General features: G+C 44.2%; 1 protein-coding gene across 6 annotated transcripts in view; it reads left to right on the top strand.

Annotated features, from left to right (window-relative positions):
• ARHGAP32 (Rho GTPase activating protein 32) overlaps positions 1-18,581 on the top strand; it is a 216,154-nt gene that overhangs the window by 74,957 nt on the left and 122,616 nt on the right. Inside the window, exon 1 of one of the 6 annotated variants that reach the window (XM_069949112.1) lies at positions 6,216-6,234. The exons of the other annotated variants lie outside the window; for them this stretch is intronic. The gene's annotated coding sequence lies outside the window, so the exon portion shown is untranslated. Of the gene's footprint in view, positions 1-6,215; positions 6,235-18,581 lie in introns of those variants that run through there. 6 annotated transcript variants of the gene reach the window in all.

Genomic DNA, 18,581 nt, shown 5'->3' with positions numbered 1-18,581 from the left:
GCTATGTCATGATAGTAACTGCTCATTTGTAGAAACCCTCGGGTGTGTACATGAGGGGCAGGACTATTCTGTTATATTACGTAAGAAGTTTTTTCCCAATTTCCTCCTGTACTTATAATTTTCAGCTATCCCTGATCTAGTGGGTGTAAACAAGCCGCTATGAATTCATCATACATGACCCATTTCTGTATAACACATGGAGGACAGTATAGAGCTGTAATGAGTATATGTACATCCAGACATAACACCTGCTAGGGCCTTCAGCAGATTCTCTGTATCCCTGTCTCTGTCTGCAGCTTTCTCCCCCTCCCCTTTCTATAGACTTCAGTGGGCAGCAACTACCTGATCCCTCAGTGATCTGATTTGTCTGGAGATGGTGGTTCAGATTAAATGATGGCTGGAGGGTGTATTAGGACTTTGCTAACATAAGGGGAGTAGAAAGTGCTGATGCTAGGACGGGTTGACTGTACCATTTGGACGGCCATTTGCTTTGTGACTTTTCAGGTTCTTGTTTCTCCTCTGGTTGCAGGAGCCGGCGGCATCTTCATTCTCTGAATATTCCGAATTTACTTTAGGAAAATGTAAACAATAGTTTTTTTCCCCCTACAGTGGTATTGGACAGTGACAGATATAAGTGATATTATACATCCCGCTTCCAGGGCATCGTTCTGGAATGAGGAAATGAGTAAGAACAATCAAGGTCACTGGATCCCCCATGGCTGAATACATGGAGCTCTGTATGGCAGTCACCGCTCCTTAGCTTTAGGCATCATGATACGTTTTACAAGTTCTTCTCTTTTCCTGCTGACAGTGATTCCTGGTGTGATGTCATGTGGCATTGCTCAGGTGCTGGTGTGATGTCATGTTGTGTTGCTCCGGTGTGATGTCATGTTGCTCCGCTGCCGGTGTGATGTCATGTTGTGTTGCTCTGGTGCCGATGCGATGTTGTGTTGCTCAGGTGCTGGTGTGATGTCATGTTGTGTTGCTCAGGTGCTGGTGTGATGTCATGTTGTGTTGCTCCGGTGTGATGTCATGTTGGTCCGCTGCCGGTGTGATGTCATGTCGTGTTGCTCTGGTGCCGATGTCATGTTGTGTTGCTCTGGTGCTGATGTGGTGTTGCGTTGCTCTGATGGCGGTGTGATGTCATGTGGTGTTGCTTTGCTGCCAGTGTGATGTTGCGTTGCTCAGGTGCTGGTGTAATGTCATGTTGTGTTGCTCTGGTGTGATGTCATGTTGTGTTGCTCTGCTGGCGGTGTGATGTCATGTTGTGTTGCTCTGCTGGGGGTGTGATGTCATGTTGTGTTGCTCTGCTGGCGGTGTGATGTCATGTTGTGTTGCTATGCTGGCGGTGTGATGTCATGTTTTGTTGCTCTGCTGGCGGTGTTATGTCATGTTTTGTTGCTCTGCTGGCGGTGTTATGTCATGTTGTGTTGCTCTGGTGTGATGTCATGTTGTGTTGCTCTGCTGGCGGTGTGATGTCATGTTGTGTTGCTCTGCTGGGGGTGTGATGTCATGTTGTGTTGCTCTGCTGGCGGTGTGATGTCATGTTGTGTTGCTATGCTGGCGGTGTGATGTCATGTTTTGTTGCTCTGCTGGCGGTGTTATGTCATGTTTTGTTGCTCTGCTGGCGGTGTTATGTCATGTTGTGTTCCTCTGCTGGCAGTGTGATGTCATGTTGTGTTGCTCTGCTGGCAGTGTGATGTCATGTTGTGTTGCTATGCTGGCGGTGTGATGCTATGTTGTGTTGCTCTGCTGGCGGTGTGATGTCATGTTGTGTTGCTCTGCTGGCGGTGTGATGTCATGTTGTGTTGCTATGCTGTCGGTGTGATGCTATGTTGTGTTGCTCTGCTGGCGGTGTGATGTCATGTTGTGTTGCTCTGCTGGCGGTGTGATGTCATGTTGTGTTGCTATGCTGTCGGTGTGATGCTATGTTGTGTTGCTCTGCTGGCGGTGTGATGTCATGTTGTGTTCCTCTGCTGGTGGTATGATGTCATGTTGTGTTGCTATGCTGGCGGTGTGATGTCATGTGGTGTTGCTCTAGTGCTGATGTGACGTCATTTTGTGTGGCTATGCTGGTGGTGTGATGTCATATTGTGTTTCTCTGCTGGCGGTGTGATGTCATGTCGTGTTGCTCTGGTGCTGATGTGATGTTATGTGGAGTTGCTTTGTGGTAGTGGGATGTCGTGTTGTGTTGCTCTGCCTTTCTTAACTAAAAATCTGGCCAAAAATATCTTACCGTGTGATCAAGGTCCTGTAGTCTCCAACCTGTGGCTCTCCAGCTGCTGTGAGGTTACACCCCTGAGTGTGAGTGGGCAGCTGCCAGCTATATAGACCTCTGCTTTAGATCCTATAGAAGCCCATGTGTTTTCTGTTGGTGATCTTGCGTCTGTGACAGAGACATCTGTTTGCCATCACTCATAGGTAGTAAACATCTATATGGACTAACCACACATTGTCTGGGGTGTATGGGTCAGATCTGTTTGTTACAATGTTCCAGTTGTCACTGGTTATGGGATCCAGGGTTACATGCATTGTGTAGTTTTGTGTGACTGCTGCTGTTCCTTCTGTCAGTGGCGGTGGAGCTGGCAGGAGTTCCCCGGGCAGTTCCTTACTGACTAGAATGGCAGTGTTTTTCAATGTGATATGATGGATGGAAGGGGTAGTAATTCAATCTGCACAGGGGTAGTCGGGCCTGTCTTAGAGGGCCGGTCTGGGCCACATACAGATTTATGCTGATAGCTAGAGCAGAGGACAATGCATTGCAGGGCAGATAGTGTAGACCCGTTGTGATCACATGGGCATCCACAGAGCTGTATGATATCACACAGACGTGTGATGTTCTCGCTCCACTTAACGTCTCCAGAGGATAGAAAAAAATAAAAAAAAATATTACATTGTGAAAATCCCTCTACAGAGATTCAGAACAGGAAATAAAAGCTTCTGCTTGGCAGGCATTCAGCTTCCACCTTTGCTGATGTCCTATTTCTGTTTTCAGCGTTTAGTGAGCGTGTAATAGCTGCAGCACCGCTTCGCTTCACCAACCTCGGAGCTGTGCCGTGTTGACCGCTCATTTACTTGCATTGACTGTTAAAATCCTCTTTGAGGAAGCCATATTTCATCCTGCTCCTTGCTGCTAAATAGAGATCAATCAGGCTGCTAGGAGGACTGTCCTGGACATCCCCTACCATTTCCTCAGAAGAGTCCTGGCTGATCGCTAGAGGGGTCTATCGGCTTTGTAATAAGTAATAGTGCTCCCTGTTTTCTGCCATGCAGTGATATAACTTATAGTATGGCTGTTCACTACATTGTAGAGTGACCAGAAGACATTTTCTTTCAAATCAGCTGGTTTCAGAAAGTTATATAGATTTGTAATTTACTTCTATTTTTAAATAATGGTGTAATCTTTCCAGTCTGACACAGTGCTCTCTGCTCTCCTTTGTCAATGTTAGGAACTGTCCAGAGCAGTAGCAAATCCCCATAGAAAACCTCTCCTGATCTGGACAGTTCCTGACATGAACAGAGGTGGCAGCAGAGAGTACTGTGTCAGACAGGAAAGAATACACCACTTCCTGCAGGACATACAACAGCTGATAAGTATGGGAAGACTTAAGATTTTTAAATGGAAGTAAATGGCAACTCTATATAACTTTCTTAAACCACTTGACGTGAAAGAGTATCCCTTTAAGGTCCGAGAAATATTGGGGCATATTTTCTGCAGAAAAGTCTTACCAGATATGATATCAGGTGTATTCTGGTTCAGTAACTTGTCTCATATGGGGCTCCCATACACTATTTGGTGTTAGGCAATGACTAGCACCCCCCTCCATATACTGTTAGGTAGTAGGCAATGACTAGCGCCCCCCTCCATACACTGTTAGGTAGTAGGCAATGACTAGCGCCCCCCTCCATACACTGTTAGGTGTTATGCAATGACTAGCGCCCCCCTCCTCCATACACTGTTAGGTGTTAGGCAGTGACTAGCGCCCCCTCCTCCATACACTGTTAGGTGTTACGCAATGACTAGCGCCCCCTCCTCCCGTTTCACCCTGCGGCCATCCTCTTTAGTTGAGTCTCATCAGGTTCACTGCGTCCTATGGATTAGCATAGCATCCACTGCATATCATGTTTCTTCTTCCTTGTTGCTGATGAAGGGAAAACCCCAGAGACCCCAATGATGTGCGACAGTGAGAAGATTTACACCTTTATAGTGATAATTGTCTGTAATTGCCGCCTCTGCGGCGTCACCGAGAAATCTGGGTTATCTTTAGTATTTTCCGAAAGGGATGAACTTTTCTGGAAATGGGTCTCTTATTGATTTGTGTAGGGGGGGTCACTTTACTCTCAGGATTCGGTTGCTTTATTGATTTTGGTTGATGCTCCCCCCCCCCCCCCCCCAGAGAGGAGATCAGATGTGCGGGGCAGCTGGCCAGAGCCAGGGATGCATGAGGGGCCGCAGTGCATCCATCCCGAACATCACATGATCTCACCTGGGCCTAAATAGTCTGTAAGCATTCATCCAGGCTATACCCTACCTATAGTGGTCTGACCGGTCAGTACATGAGGTCTAGTCTGGCTGTGCTATGTTCATATGCAATGCTTTTCGTCATGTATAATAGAAATCTCATTGTTGTATTCTGACCTAGTCTTGCTCTCACAGCTGAAGGTTTGTTACTTAGTATTCGTGTAGAAAATCCATTGCAAGATAAATATACAGAAGTAGCATAAATGTCTGTCCTGAACTTCTGTAACAAACCCTCAGATATTTAAGTGGCCATACACATAGACTGACACATGTCTGTCATACCTGCCAACCATTGAACGCATCCCTCGACTTCCCCCGGGAGATGGTGTCATTGGGCATGATGAATTTCCGTTGCTTGATCCTTTTTGTTCTTTGGTTGATAAGCCGCTGCTAAAGACGCCGAGCCTGTTCAGGGGTTGTTAGTGTCAGGTACACAGGAGATCACATGTATGATGTGAGTGTGGTACTCCAGCTGTACATGGTAGTGCCCGAGAATATTTAACCTCATGTTTCCCAGTGGAGAATTTGATGCCCTGCTGACCCCTGGGCTGGGAATGGATAATGGCTATAAATTATAAATGAGTGTCTTAGATTACAAGGAAGTGGCAGCAGTCATCAGTACATAACATGAGGCATTCTGCCTGGGGCTGGAGGCCGTGTATAGGCATCAGGGCTACAGGGCTGCACAGCTGTTTTGCATGGGTGACTGTATTACATATTGTGTTATATAGTCCTGCAGGGACCCGTCCAGTCTGATGCATGATATGTGAGGTTGACAACCTCCAGTACTAGTCTGACCAGTCTAAATATGAGAAATCCCTCCAAGAAGGAAACTAATAATGTCTCCCAGCCTGGAAGTATTAAGTAAGTTCAGCAGCTTCTCCCTCCAATATACTCAAACGTATCATAAACTCCAGGGACCTTTCTTTTGGCTTCACACAGAACAAATAGTATTTTTAGCTCTAACATACAATCATCCAGCAGTAGACAATGCTCCAGTGTGCGAGGCTCTGGTTCCTTCAGGCCTAGTCACCGTGTGAACGCTCCCTCCCTCTCCAGCACTAAAGAGTGGCCCGGCCCCCAATGATAGTATTGAGAATGAATTATTGTGCACAGTCAGACTGCGGATAATGGATTATTGACAGTCCTGAGCCCACTGCTGCCAGTCTGGACCCTCATCTGCATGGTCGCTGTTGAGAGGAGTTGAAGTCCCAGTGTTCTTCAAGCTGTCATGGCTAAATGTGGTAGTTTTGAGCCACAGGTTTGGGGAAAGGATGTACTAAAGACTGTCAGAACTTGATGGGAGTTGTAGTTTTGCAACAGTTGGAGAGTCACAGGTTGGGAAACAGTGGCTTAGGCCATGAAGGTAATCAAGCAGGAAGGAACAGCGACATCACGGTACAAAAAGCAAGATCCGGACTGTGCACTACCTGATTGTTCAGCTTCTTATGAACCCCAAAAACTTTAACGTTAGGAGGTCCTCTATTCTTATGTGTATGCAGCACAATCATTGTGTAATCTAAAGTTTTGTACCTTTATGACATACTTTGTTTCTTAAGATTTTTAAGTTCTCAGGCAGTGAATTGGGGCTGAAATCTATGTGTAACCGATTACCTAGGCTGGATGTGATTGTCAGCTGTGAGAGGTGTGAGATGATAATTCATACGAAGAAGAATCGCTTCATATGCCAAGTGCTAGCAGAGATTATGAAGGTGAGGAGGATCTGAACCATAAAGCATATTAGAAATCCTGTACAGTGATTATGTATGCACAGTCTGTCTTATCACTGACCTCTAGTATAACATTGATAAGCCATATGTCTCCAGGAAATGGTATAAGAGGGCAGGGCCACTGCAGAATATCCTCATTCACTCAGAGCTGTCACTTCAGATGAGCAATATAAGTGTGTGACACGATGACTTCAAGTGTCCATGTCATTTAAAATGAACTTTTGATATGTCACAGAATGGTTTCAAAAATTTTGATTGGCCAGGGTCTGTGTGTTTAGACCCTGGCCCATGTGGCTGTTGCATATCCTTCTGAAAAAATTATGGAAAAAGAGCAGAACAGCCCACTTGGCCGTTTTCAAATTCCCAACCACCTCCAGAGGTGGAATCCGCATCTAGTAGACACTTATGGCTTATCCTGTGGGATATCCCAGTGAATACCAATTCAAGGTGCTCAAACACATTACAGTAGTCTCTGAAGGGGGTTAGAGTTTTTAGGGCCGTATTATACAGCCCGATATTTAGGAGCAAACAAACACTGACCTGTCAGGTCAGCACCGCTTGCTTATCGTTCCTCGATGGCTGTCTTTGCTATTACATGCACTTACAGCGAGCAGGATGGGCTGCCTAGACAAGATAGTCCGGATGTCCCACATTACGAGTCTCCTATTACGAGGAGTGATAGCCATAAAACCGTCACTATCGTTGACGGGATTTTGGTTCATGCTTTAAAACAACGATTATCCAACATTGCCTTTAAACATGAACTATGACACTAAACGATTATTGGCTGGTAATCGCCTAGTGTTTTAGGCCCAGAATTAATGGACCAAAGAGAGTATATAGGTTGTAGTCCCCATTAATGGAATTAATAGAGACGAATAAGAACCAGTCACCTTCACATTGAATATAATTATATAATAGATATATGATGACTGCGCGGAGCGTTCTCTTTGGATTCCTTTGGATCTGTCCTCTGGGAGGGTGTACGCCATACCGGGGTTTTCGCTCCCTATTATAAGTCAGGTCCAGGCATCGGTGACCTGTGACTCCGGATCTTCCCTTGCAGGCCTGGAGTTAGGATAATCAATAGGTGAGGAAAGTTCTGTATCCATCTCCCATCTCCGCTCTCATTCTGCGGCTCCCACAGGAACCATAGTAATTAATTGGATATTTTTACCCGTCTGCCTCGGATCAGCTTCCACGCGGTGCGGTTACAGAGGGTTTCTAGGACAGAGCTCCCGGGAAGCTTTTGTTTCCTTCACATAAAAGGTACGGCGGTTCTGACCTTTATTAAGGCGCGTTTTTTTTTTTTGTGAAAAGCTGCAGATCCGGGGAATATTCTGATGGGTCTCAGACATTATATATATATATATATATATATATTTGGTGTATACTACTCAGTATATACAGGTGTATCTTAGCAAAATTCAACCTCTTTATGGACATTGATATGTGTCTCCTAATACATTGGCATATCTTATACCAGCGTAGTGATCGGTGTAAAAGCCCAGTCCGTAAATTTCCCTCCTCCTTCTGTGTGAATGAAGCCGGTGGTTTGAGTTGGATCTATATGGGAATATAAAGAGAAGAATGGAGAATTTATAAAATTTCTTTCATCGACCACATGTAACGTCTCGGGGTCAGAGAAGGCGCACAGGATATCGAAACTTCAAGATGGGAACATGGCACATTTCACCTGATATCTTTTAAAACTTGCAATCCTATTCGTGCCAAAGGTATCAGGTGCATCGCCCTTCTGGTCTGCGCTAGACACATGTAAAGCGCTTGATCTTCTCTTTATTGTGAAATGGAGTGTAATAGGGAGGCAGCTGCGCCAGCGATGGTACGTGACCTAGCGTTAATGGTATTCATCCAGGGGAAAGTCCAATCCTTTCCATGTTCATATTACAGAACATTCATGTATCTTTCAGGTAAGCTTTGCCGCCATTGCAGCTTCCATAGGGTTATAGTTCTGAGTAATTTGGAGACATCTACCATCCCAGGTAACTATATAACCCAGCAAGCTTACTGGTTAGGGGGACAAGCAAACCAAATGCTAATCTCTGTAGGAGGCCTGCCCCAGGTAAAATCAGGTAATGACGCAGCCATAGATGTTTTACGTTACACACATGAACAATGACATCGGGTGAAGGATTAATAATGATTCTTCTTTCCTGAAACATATTTTGTGGACTGGCGACTACCGGATGAAATTATTGAACATGGCTGACTTCATTTCAGATGATGACATATAACATCAGTCAGCTAAATTTCACTCAGTGAACAATTGTTCTGGTTGAAATTGCCCATTTTCATGAACTGCATTTGAGCACTTTTGCACAGTGAGCTCGGGACCTCAGATATCGGCTGTCCCTCGGAGGTTTCTTGGCTCGCTCTCTTAATCCGTGTTCTCAATCTGCTGGAGATTCTTCTTCTGTTTTTTCTGCCTCATTTGTCTCTTGTTCTCCCACAGCTGAAATCCTCTGCTCTCTCCGCTCCTCCCTCCTCAGCTTCTGCTTCCAGCCATTAATTCATTTACATTTCATGCTCTGACTTCACATTGCATTATCATTCCACACTATGTATGGCTGCGTTCTATTTGCGTGACCAGTGCGTCGCGTGTTATTCTGCGTATTTCATTACTCTGTTCACGGCAGTTTACACGGCAGAATATCTGTATCTCTCCTGTTGGTAGAGCGTTTACTTCTAAAAATCGAAAAGACCTCACTGGTAAATACAAGTCCTTGAGTCGTCTTCTGGCAGATTGTTCACAAATTTTTTTCTTCTATTTCTTAGGCTGGTATTACACGGAGTTATTATCGTTCGTTAAATCGTTCGGATTTGAACGATAATAGTTTCATGTAATAGCAGGCAACGATTAAACGACCAACGAGAAATCGTTGATCGTTTAATAGGATCCGGACTATTTTTATCGTTTGATTTTTCGCACATCGTTCGCACATTGTTTGGTGGAATAAGAATTTGCAGCTGAAATGTACGCAATACCGACAACTAAACGACCGCAAGAACGATCATAAATAACGATCATCGTTCCATGTAATTGGGCGAACCATTTCGGGTCGTTTGCCTTAGCGGTCGTTTAAGATCGTTTATCGTCGAAAAATGCTTGGTGTAATAGTACCCTTTGTCAGATCTTTTCCTAGGAAAACTGAATGATGATTTGACTGCCATGACTTATCTGGTTGGGTTCTCCAACAGTTTTCAAAGACCTTAAAAGAGAAGTCCGATGAAAATTTTTATCAAAGTATTGTATTGCCCCCCAAATGTTATACAAATCCCCACAAAGCCCCCCCCACAAAGCCCGCACAGCTCTGGGAGTCGGGTCGTGACATCACCATGTTATCCAGGAAGTGAAGCCTTGATGCAGTAGTAAGTACAGGGAAAAAAGCACTTTATAAGCATTTCCCATAATAAGTGTATATTGGTAATTTGTATAACTTTTGGGGGGCAATACAATACTTTTGATAAAAAATTTTTTGCTGGACTTCTCCTTTAAATGGTAAAAATGACTTATATAAGACTGATTATAGAATTGGTCATCAGTAGAGATGAGCGAACTTCCAGTAAGTGTGTGTTCACACGAACCTGAACGATTGCCGTTTTAATCCCTCTGCCTGCAGAAGATGGATGCAGTTTTTAGGGTTGCATCCATCTCCAGGCAGCAGGATTCAAATGCATAGCATTCAGGTTTGTGTCAACCCCAACTTACTGTAAGTTTGCTCATCTCTAGTCATCACTTCGGAGCTGGTACTGCAATAGCTTGACAGAAGAGGACAACTTGAGGATTTCATTTTACTGGGGAAATGCTCTTGGAGCGGACAGTAAATTATTTATAACCACGTCTTTCATGCTGTATTCAGAGGAGAAGATGCTGGAGGAACTAAAGTTTTCTCTTCTTCTAAGTCTCAGCAATTTGCTTTTCCCAGAGAAGTGAAAACAAAAGAAAGCTGAGTGTCTGGCATCAGGAGCGCGGCGTCCGGGATCCAGGAAGCAACTGCTGAAAGATCTGCACTTGATGAGTATATTAGCATGGAGCGACAATCACACTGATTGTACAGCTGCTGGAAATAAGCAAGGCTTCATGTGTAATGTGCCATCCAGGCTCAGTATGTGCCCATCATCCTGCCACTCACGTTCTCTGAAGTGTAGGTCAGAAAGTGGGTTACCGCACACCCTCACCTTCTCTTCATCTCTGCTTTACTTATGTACTGATCCTGGTTACATTTATTATACTGCATTGATTGCTGGTGGAATCACTGTCCCAGATTTACTCTTTACTCCATTGTCTGCGTGACTTCTATTTTTAGTAGTATTTTGTAATGTACATTGTGCGTTTGCTAAGGGCCAACTCATTTACCTCTGATAAGCATCAATTCGATTAGTATATTTTAGGACTGATATACACATTTCAAACCATGCCATCTTTTCAGGAAAAAAAAAACCCCAAGCACCTTCGAACATGGTTGAAAAAGTGATGCCCAAAGCCGTATACTTGCTTTGTGCTGAAATTTTGCACTTAAAGACAGAAATATGGAGAGATTGCAATAGTAAATCTACCCCCCCCCTTATGTGTGTATTTATAATGTGTCTTCTGTGATGAAAAAAGTCTAAAAGGGTTTTACAAGCTTTGGGAGTGCAGCAAGTGAATGTCTCCTTGCTCCTCTTCCCATCCCTATCCTTGTTGCTTCATTGACACCCCCCTGAGGCCCAAGCAGGATCACGTATGTGGGGGGGGGGGGGGGAGGAGGAGCCCTTCAGGAGTTCAGGGGATTAAAGGCCCTTTTACACAGAAAGATTATCTGACAGATTATCTGCCAAAGATTTGAAGCCAAAGCCAGGACTGGATTTGAAAAGAGGAGAAATCTCAGGCTTTCCTTTATGACCTGATCTCTGTTTATAGTCTGTTCCTGGTTTTGGCTTTTGGCTATGTATACGGTGTGTGTGTTTGTACCCTAAGGCCCCCATATTCATAAGTGTATAGGGGCCTCTTGACCCTTCCCTGACAGATGATGTTGCAGGAGGAAGGATCACACATGTGGGAGGTGTAATGATGCTGCTCTCTGCTGCCTTGTGTGAACACAGCTTTATCAGTGTGATTGTGAAAAGCCCAGATGCTGCTCCTCACATCAGGTAAATTTAGGACTAGCGACAGTAATGTGGCCAATACACTGTACTCCAGATCACATGGCTTTACAGCAGAGCACTTTAATTAATTGTACTATTTAAGCCTAGAAGCCAGTGAGTGGTATACATGGCGGTAATCCTCTGTGAATTTCTGCGTCTCTGTGTACTACTTCCAGGACTAATAAAAGAAAATCAATTAGAATCTGCGTGTAATGAGGCTCTGTGCAGACCACTCTCTCTCTTTTTAATGCCCTTGAGATTCTAGTTTTGCTTCTACATGAGAAATTATTTAGTACTACTTGGAGGGAATCATCTGGATACAGACTCCCTGACATGGAGCATTGTTTTATATGTCTATCCCACGCCTGATATCCTTACTGCTGGAAATATTCTGCATGCTCTGGGGTTTCCGTGGTGGCATCCACGAAGCTACTGTCTGTGGCCTGGACTTCCTGTCATGTGACTTCTGCTCATGACAACACCTGACTGGAAGTCCATGCAGAAAACAATTGTTCTGGCCAAGCACATGTAAATGTAAGGAAATACCTTAGGTGGGAAACAAACAAAACAAGGTGACTATTCACTATCTGAGCATGGTAGTGAAGTTATTGAGGAACTCCGGTGAAAAACGTTTTCTTTTAAATCAACTGGTTTCAGAAAGTTACAGAGATTTGTAAAATACTTCTATTTAAAGCTCTCCAGTCTTCCCATACTTATCAGCTGCTGGATGTCCTGCAAGAGTTTTCTCTCTACTGCCACCTCTGTCCATATCAGGAACTGTCCAGAGCAGTAGAATATCCCTATAAAATACCTCTCCTGCTCTGGACAGTTCCTGTTTTGGTAAAAGGTGGCAGCAGAGAGCACTGTGTCAGACTAGAAAGATTACACTTTTTGCAGGACATACACCAGCTGATAAGTACTGGAAGACTCAATATTTTCAAACAGAAGTAAATTACACATCAATATAACTTTCTGAAACCAGCTCATTTAAAAGAAAAAGATTTTCATTTGGGTACCCCTTTAAACTCGACTGAGCCCTTTGTATATAAAGGCCCTATTGTACCAAGCTATTATCTGGCAAAATAGGCATATATTGCATAGTGTAAGGCTAGGTTCACACTACGTTTTTGCAATCAGTTTTTTTGAAAAAATGGGTGAAAAAACGGATTGCAAAAACGGATGCAACTGTGTCCATCCGTTTTTCTATTGACTTCCATTATATTTTTTACGGACACACAACATGGTCGACCTCATTTTTCTATCCGTCAAAAAAAACCAAACGGATGTGTTAAACGGATTGCAAAAACGTAGTGTGAACCCAGCCTAACAGAGCCAGTCATCAGCCGATGAATCGTGAATTTTTGCTCGTCGGTCTCATTGGTCAATGTAAGGCCATGTTCACACACAGTATTTCCATCAGTCTTTTGGTCAGTATTTTTTTTTTAACCCAAATCAGAATTGGAACCAACGAGACAAAATTATAATGAAAAGATTAGCACCGTTTCTGTTTTTTTTAACCCACTCTTGGTTCTGGTTGAAAAAAGACTGATGGAAATACTATGTGTGAACACAGCCTAAACCTGTCAAAATACCCATGTAATAGGAGATGAATAAGGGATAGGGCTGCATGATATTCATACAGCCATAGCCGTGTGGTCATGGAGCCGTGTAATAGTCTCTGTAAGCGAGCGACCATCTAGAAGATTGGCTATAAGACTACATGACCCCTTGAGTCTCTTCTGCCCACTGTGCCCAGAATCCCCTATTATTTGTAGATTGACTCTTATTCCTCTTCCCCTGACCCGTTATCCGTGACATCTTCCATCAGACACCTCTGCCGCTCGCTCCTGACTCCTCCGATTTATATATCTCAATCTCTTTTGCAAAGGCAAAGTTATTATTATCTCGCCTGAAACAAAACGCTTGCTGTAGTTTCCCGCCGCGTCCTCCTTTATTCATCACTTTAACATCTCCTCCTTTTCCTGCCAACAAATATTAGGATTCGTCTTGATCCTTCTCTCGCTCTGTGCTGTTTCTTCCAAGTGTAACAGAGGCACGGATCAGGACGTATTAATTCACGGGACATCATCCCCGATCGAGGAGGCAGGCAGCGCTCTGTGTCTGGGAGCAGATGTCTTATGTGTGATGATCTGAGAAACATCAGTAGGCCATCATAAAGTTGCATACGTTTGTCTACGCACGGGGTCATATATGCTAAACGTGCATTAAAAACACAATATGACAGGCCTGTATCCTTATGCCTTAAGTTGGTGTTTCGTACACTTTGAGGCCCCCCAGGTTATATAATAGCATGGTATTATCACAATGTATAGCAATGCTGTGCTTCTTTCTCCCTCGGCCTGTATGATCCAGGTGGAGTGCAACCCCTCTGCTGCAGCGCTCCATAGTTATGTGATACCATGCAGAAACTTTCAGACAGTTGCTGAGCAGGTGGAGGTGATCGCATTGCAAGGTCACATGGTCTGTGCCGCATTCATTCCCCATGTGATCGCCGGGGGCATGAGTACTGATCACAAAGACAATGTTATACAAAGAGTAAGATGGTGCCCTCAGCAGTGCCCATTCTGTACTGGCAGGAATTTGGGAGGGAGTGGATGCTGGCACCAGTGACTGCCAATGAGAATGACAGACACACATTGTTTATGCCTGCACACCAGGCTGGGGGAGGGACGTTTCTCATTCTCCTGATCAGCTTGTGGTGCTTGGCATAAATCCTGCTGGCAGCGAGGATTGGTAATCTTCTGGGTCCATACTGGGATTCTGTGAACATATAGGGGGAGGGGTACCGTGTTGTATAGGAGGTGTACATTAAATCATTGCACACTGCAGAGAATGGCATTTTTCTTACATACATTTCAGTTTTTCACCATTTTCGGGAGCTTTGTCTGCTGCAGCTGTGTAGGAGCACCTGGAGGTCTGAAACCTGCCCATTCTTTAAAACCATTATTATCTTTACAGTACCTGTCACGTAATAAAAAAAAATAAAAAAATTATGTCCTAGATACATGTCAGCAGTTTTGATCAGTCGGGGTCCGGTTCCTCTGATTGCTACAATGAGTGTTTCCCTATGGTCCTAGACTTCATTGGAGGCCTGTCTCTTGTTGTGTGGACAGAACAGGGAAAGTGATTGATGGGAGCCTGAACACCCAGACACTGACCAATAAAAATATTTAGGGTGTGTTCACATGTACAGTCATGGCCAAAAGTTTTGAGAATATTACAAATATTAATTTTTACAAAGTCTACTGCTTCAGTTTTTAAAATGGCAATTTGCATATACTCCAGAATGTTATAAAGAGTGATCAGCTTAACAGCAATTACTTGTAAAGTCAATATTTGTCTAGAAAATGAACTTTATCCCCCAAAACACATTTCAGCATCATTGCAGCCCTGCCTTAAAAGGACTAGCTAACATCGTTTCAGTGATTGCTCCATTAACACAGGTGTGGGTGTTGATGAGGACAGGGCTGGAGATCAATCTGTCATGATTAAGTAAGAATTACACCACTGGACACTTTAAAAGGAGGCTGGTGCTTGGCATCATTGTTTCTCTTCTGTTAACCATGGTTATCTGTAAAGAAACACGTGCAGTCATCATTGCACTGCAGAAAAATTGTCTAACAGGGAAGAGTATCGCAGCTAGAAAGATTGCATCTCAGTCAACAATCTATTGCATCATCAAGAACTTCAAGGAGAGAGGTTCCATTGTTGCCAAAAAGGCTCCAGGGCGCCCAAGAAAGACCAGCAAGCGCCAGGACCGTCTCTTAAAAGTGTTTCAGCTGCGGGATGGGGCTACCAGCAGTGCAGAGCTTGCTCAGGAATGGCAGCAGGCAGGTGTGAGTGCATCTGCACGCACTGTGAGACTACGGAGACTCTTGGAGCAAGGCCTGGTCTCAAGGAGCAGCAAAGAAGCCACTTCTCTCCAGAAAAAACATCAGGAACAGACTGATATTCTGCAAAAGGTACAGGGAGTGGACTGCTGAGGACTGGGGGAAAGTCATTTTCTCTGATGAATCCCCTTTCCAATTGTTTGGGACATCTGGAAAACAGCTTATTCGGAGAAGACTAGGTGAGCGCTACCACCAGTCTTGTCTCATGCCAACTGTAAAGCATCCTGAAACCATTCCTGTGTGGGGTTGCTTCTCAACCAAGGGAATCAGCTCTCACAGCAATGAATAAAGAATGGTACCAGAATGTCCTCCAAGAGCAACTTCTCCCAACCGTCCAAGAGCAGTTTGGCGATCAACAATGCCTTTTCCAGCACCTTGCCATAAAGCAAAGGTGATAACTAAATGGCTCAGGGAACAAAACCTAGAGATTTTGGGTCCATGGCCTGGAAACTCCCCAGATCTTAATCCCATTGAGAACTTGTGGTCAATCATCAAGAGACGGGTAGACAAACAAAAACCAACAAATTCTGACAAAATGTAAGCATTGATTGTGCAAGAATGGACTGCTATCAGTCAGGAATTGGTCCAGAAGTTGATTGACAGCAGCCAGGGAGAATTGCAGAGGTCCTGAAAAAGAAGGCGCAACACTGCAAATATTGACTTGCTGCATTAACTCATTCTAACTGTCAATATAAGCTTTTGTTACTCATAATAATGCGCTGCGGAATCTGTTGGCGCTATACAAATAAATATTATTATTATTATTATTATTATTATTATTATATGATTGCAGTTATATTTCTGTATGTAATAAAAACATCTGACAAACACACATAAAAACCAGAGGGCAGCAGATCATGTGAAAATATAATTGTGTCATTCTCCAAACTTTTGGCCATGACTGTACAGGATCTGTAGCAGATTTGATGCTGTGCTCAGTTATTTAGTTACATTGATATCAAATCTGCTACGAATCCTATACGTGTGAACGTACCCTTAACATGTCTCTGGGACATGTCAAGCTTTTCTTAGAAGACAGCGCCCATTTAAGTAATCTTTTTCTTTGCCTGATAGTTGGCTGCAGTGTATCAGCATTCATTCTTAAAGGGCCATTACTGAATTTGCTCTAAAACGGCTGATTTCTAAACTTGCTGGTTAATAGGCAAGCACCAAAGTCTCTCTTAAAGGGCCGGTACTGACTTTGCTCTGAAAGCCGTTGGGGTCTGCACTGTATAAGGCGAAAATAAACATCATCAAGGGTTAAAGGGGAACTATCGTCAGGTTAGATGAATCTAGCCGACTGATGACTCCCTAGTACGCATGGGGTGCTGAGGATGAAGGTGTGTTCCTGTGCTATTTGTTCTGAAATCCTTGGTTCAGTAGGAGCACTCGGGGTGGGGCTACTGTGCCCCCCAGCCGGCCCGGCCCCCAATAATTATTAATGGAGGGGGCAAGGATTTCAGAACAAACAGCACAAGAATGGCCCTGAGAATGAAGGTAACAGACAAACCTTCATCCTCAGCGCCCCGTGCATATTAGGGCGCTGATAGTTACCTGTTTAATGTTTCTCTTAAAGGGGTGCTCTGGAGGTCATTGTGAAAGGGAAGCTCTTTTCAAGCACTATGTATTTTCTTCTGGAAATGCACATCTAGTTTCTACCTGTTGTCTGTTCCATTTGCACAATTGCAGGAGAAATTGATGCACAATCCGTGTTGGACAGGTTGATTTCACAGGTGATTCTGGCAGAGGCTAACATGTTTGACCCCTGGATACCCCCCCTGTAAAGGTCACTGTCCCCAGATGTCAGATGAGATGTGACTTCTCTAGGCTCCACGTCTGATCCTCCCGGCAGTGCCGCGCGCTGTGCTGTCACCAGGCTCACAGGATGGAGCTGGTACATATAAATGTGCAGGTTTGGGAGCGCTTATGTTTTCATATCTGCTCTGTTTCCATGGTTTCAGCTTTGCTCTGAGAATACTGTACTTGGTTTGATCAGCCGCAGGACAGCCCACACTGTCGCTTACTGTATATAGAAGACCGCACACTTCCTAGGAATAGACAATAATTCTCCAGGGTGTCATTCAGCAACACTAAGCCTCCAGCTAAGAGTGTGACATGTCTGTACCTTGTCAAAGCCTCATTCATCTGTGAGAGATGATGGGATGTAGATGGGCGTCTCCCTTATAAAATTTCTGGAGAGGGACGGAATGAGAATGCAATTTAGCTCTGGAATCTTAAATCCCACAGGTGCACTTGCACTGTGGTAAATGGGAGATATGTTTGTGCAGGCTATCCACTTACTAGATGGCAGCGGTGGCATCACTGAGAATACAGCCTATCCATCACTAGAGATCAGTGAAATCACTGAGAATACAGCCTATCCATTACTAGAGATCAGTGACATCACTGAGAATACAGCCTATCCATCACTAGAGATTAGTGGTGACATCACTGAGAATACAGCCTATCCATCACTAGAGATCAGTGACATCACTGAGAATACAGCCTATCCATCAATAGAGATCAGCGGGGACATCACTGAGAATACAGCCTATCCATCACTAGAGATCAGTGACATCACTGAGAATACAGCCTATCCATCACTAGAGAGCAGCAGTGACATCACTGAGTATACAGCCTATCCATCACTAGAGAGCAGCAGTGACATCACTAGAGAGCAGCAGTGACATCACTGAGTATACAGCCTATCCATCACTAGAGATCAGCAGTGACATCACTAAGAATACAGCCTATCCATCACTAGAGATCAGTGACATCACTAAGAATACAGCCTATCCATCACTAGAGAGCAGTAGTGACATCACTGAGAATACAGCCTATCCATCACTAGAGAGCAGCAGTGACATCACTGAGAATACAGCCTATCCATCACTAGAGATCAGGGACATCACTAAGAATACAGCCTATCCATCACTAGAGAGCAGCAGTGACATCACTGAGAATACAGCCTATCCATCACTAGAGAGCAGCAGTGACATCACTGAAAATACAGCCTATCCATCACTAGAGATCAGCAGTGACATCACTGAGAATACAGCCTATCCATCACTAGAGATTAGTGACATCACTGAGAATACAGCCTATCCATCACTAGAGATCAGCAGTGACATCACTGAGAATACAGCCTATCCATCACTAGAGATTAGTGACATCACTGAGAATACAGCCTATCCATCACTAGAGATCAGGGACATCACTAAGAATACAGCCTATCCATCACTAGAGAGCAGCAGTGACATCACTGAGAATACA

The sequence above is a fragment of the Dendropsophus ebraccatus genome, chromosome 12, assembly GCF_027789765.1.
Source record: "Dendropsophus ebraccatus isolate aDenEbr1 chromosome 12, aDenEbr1.pat, whole genome shotgun sequence".
Classification (NCBI taxonomy): domain Eukaryota; kingdom Metazoa; phylum Chordata; class Amphibia; order Anura; family Hylidae; genus Dendropsophus; species Dendropsophus ebraccatus.
This window is presented reverse-complemented; position numbering and strand designations above follow the sequence as displayed.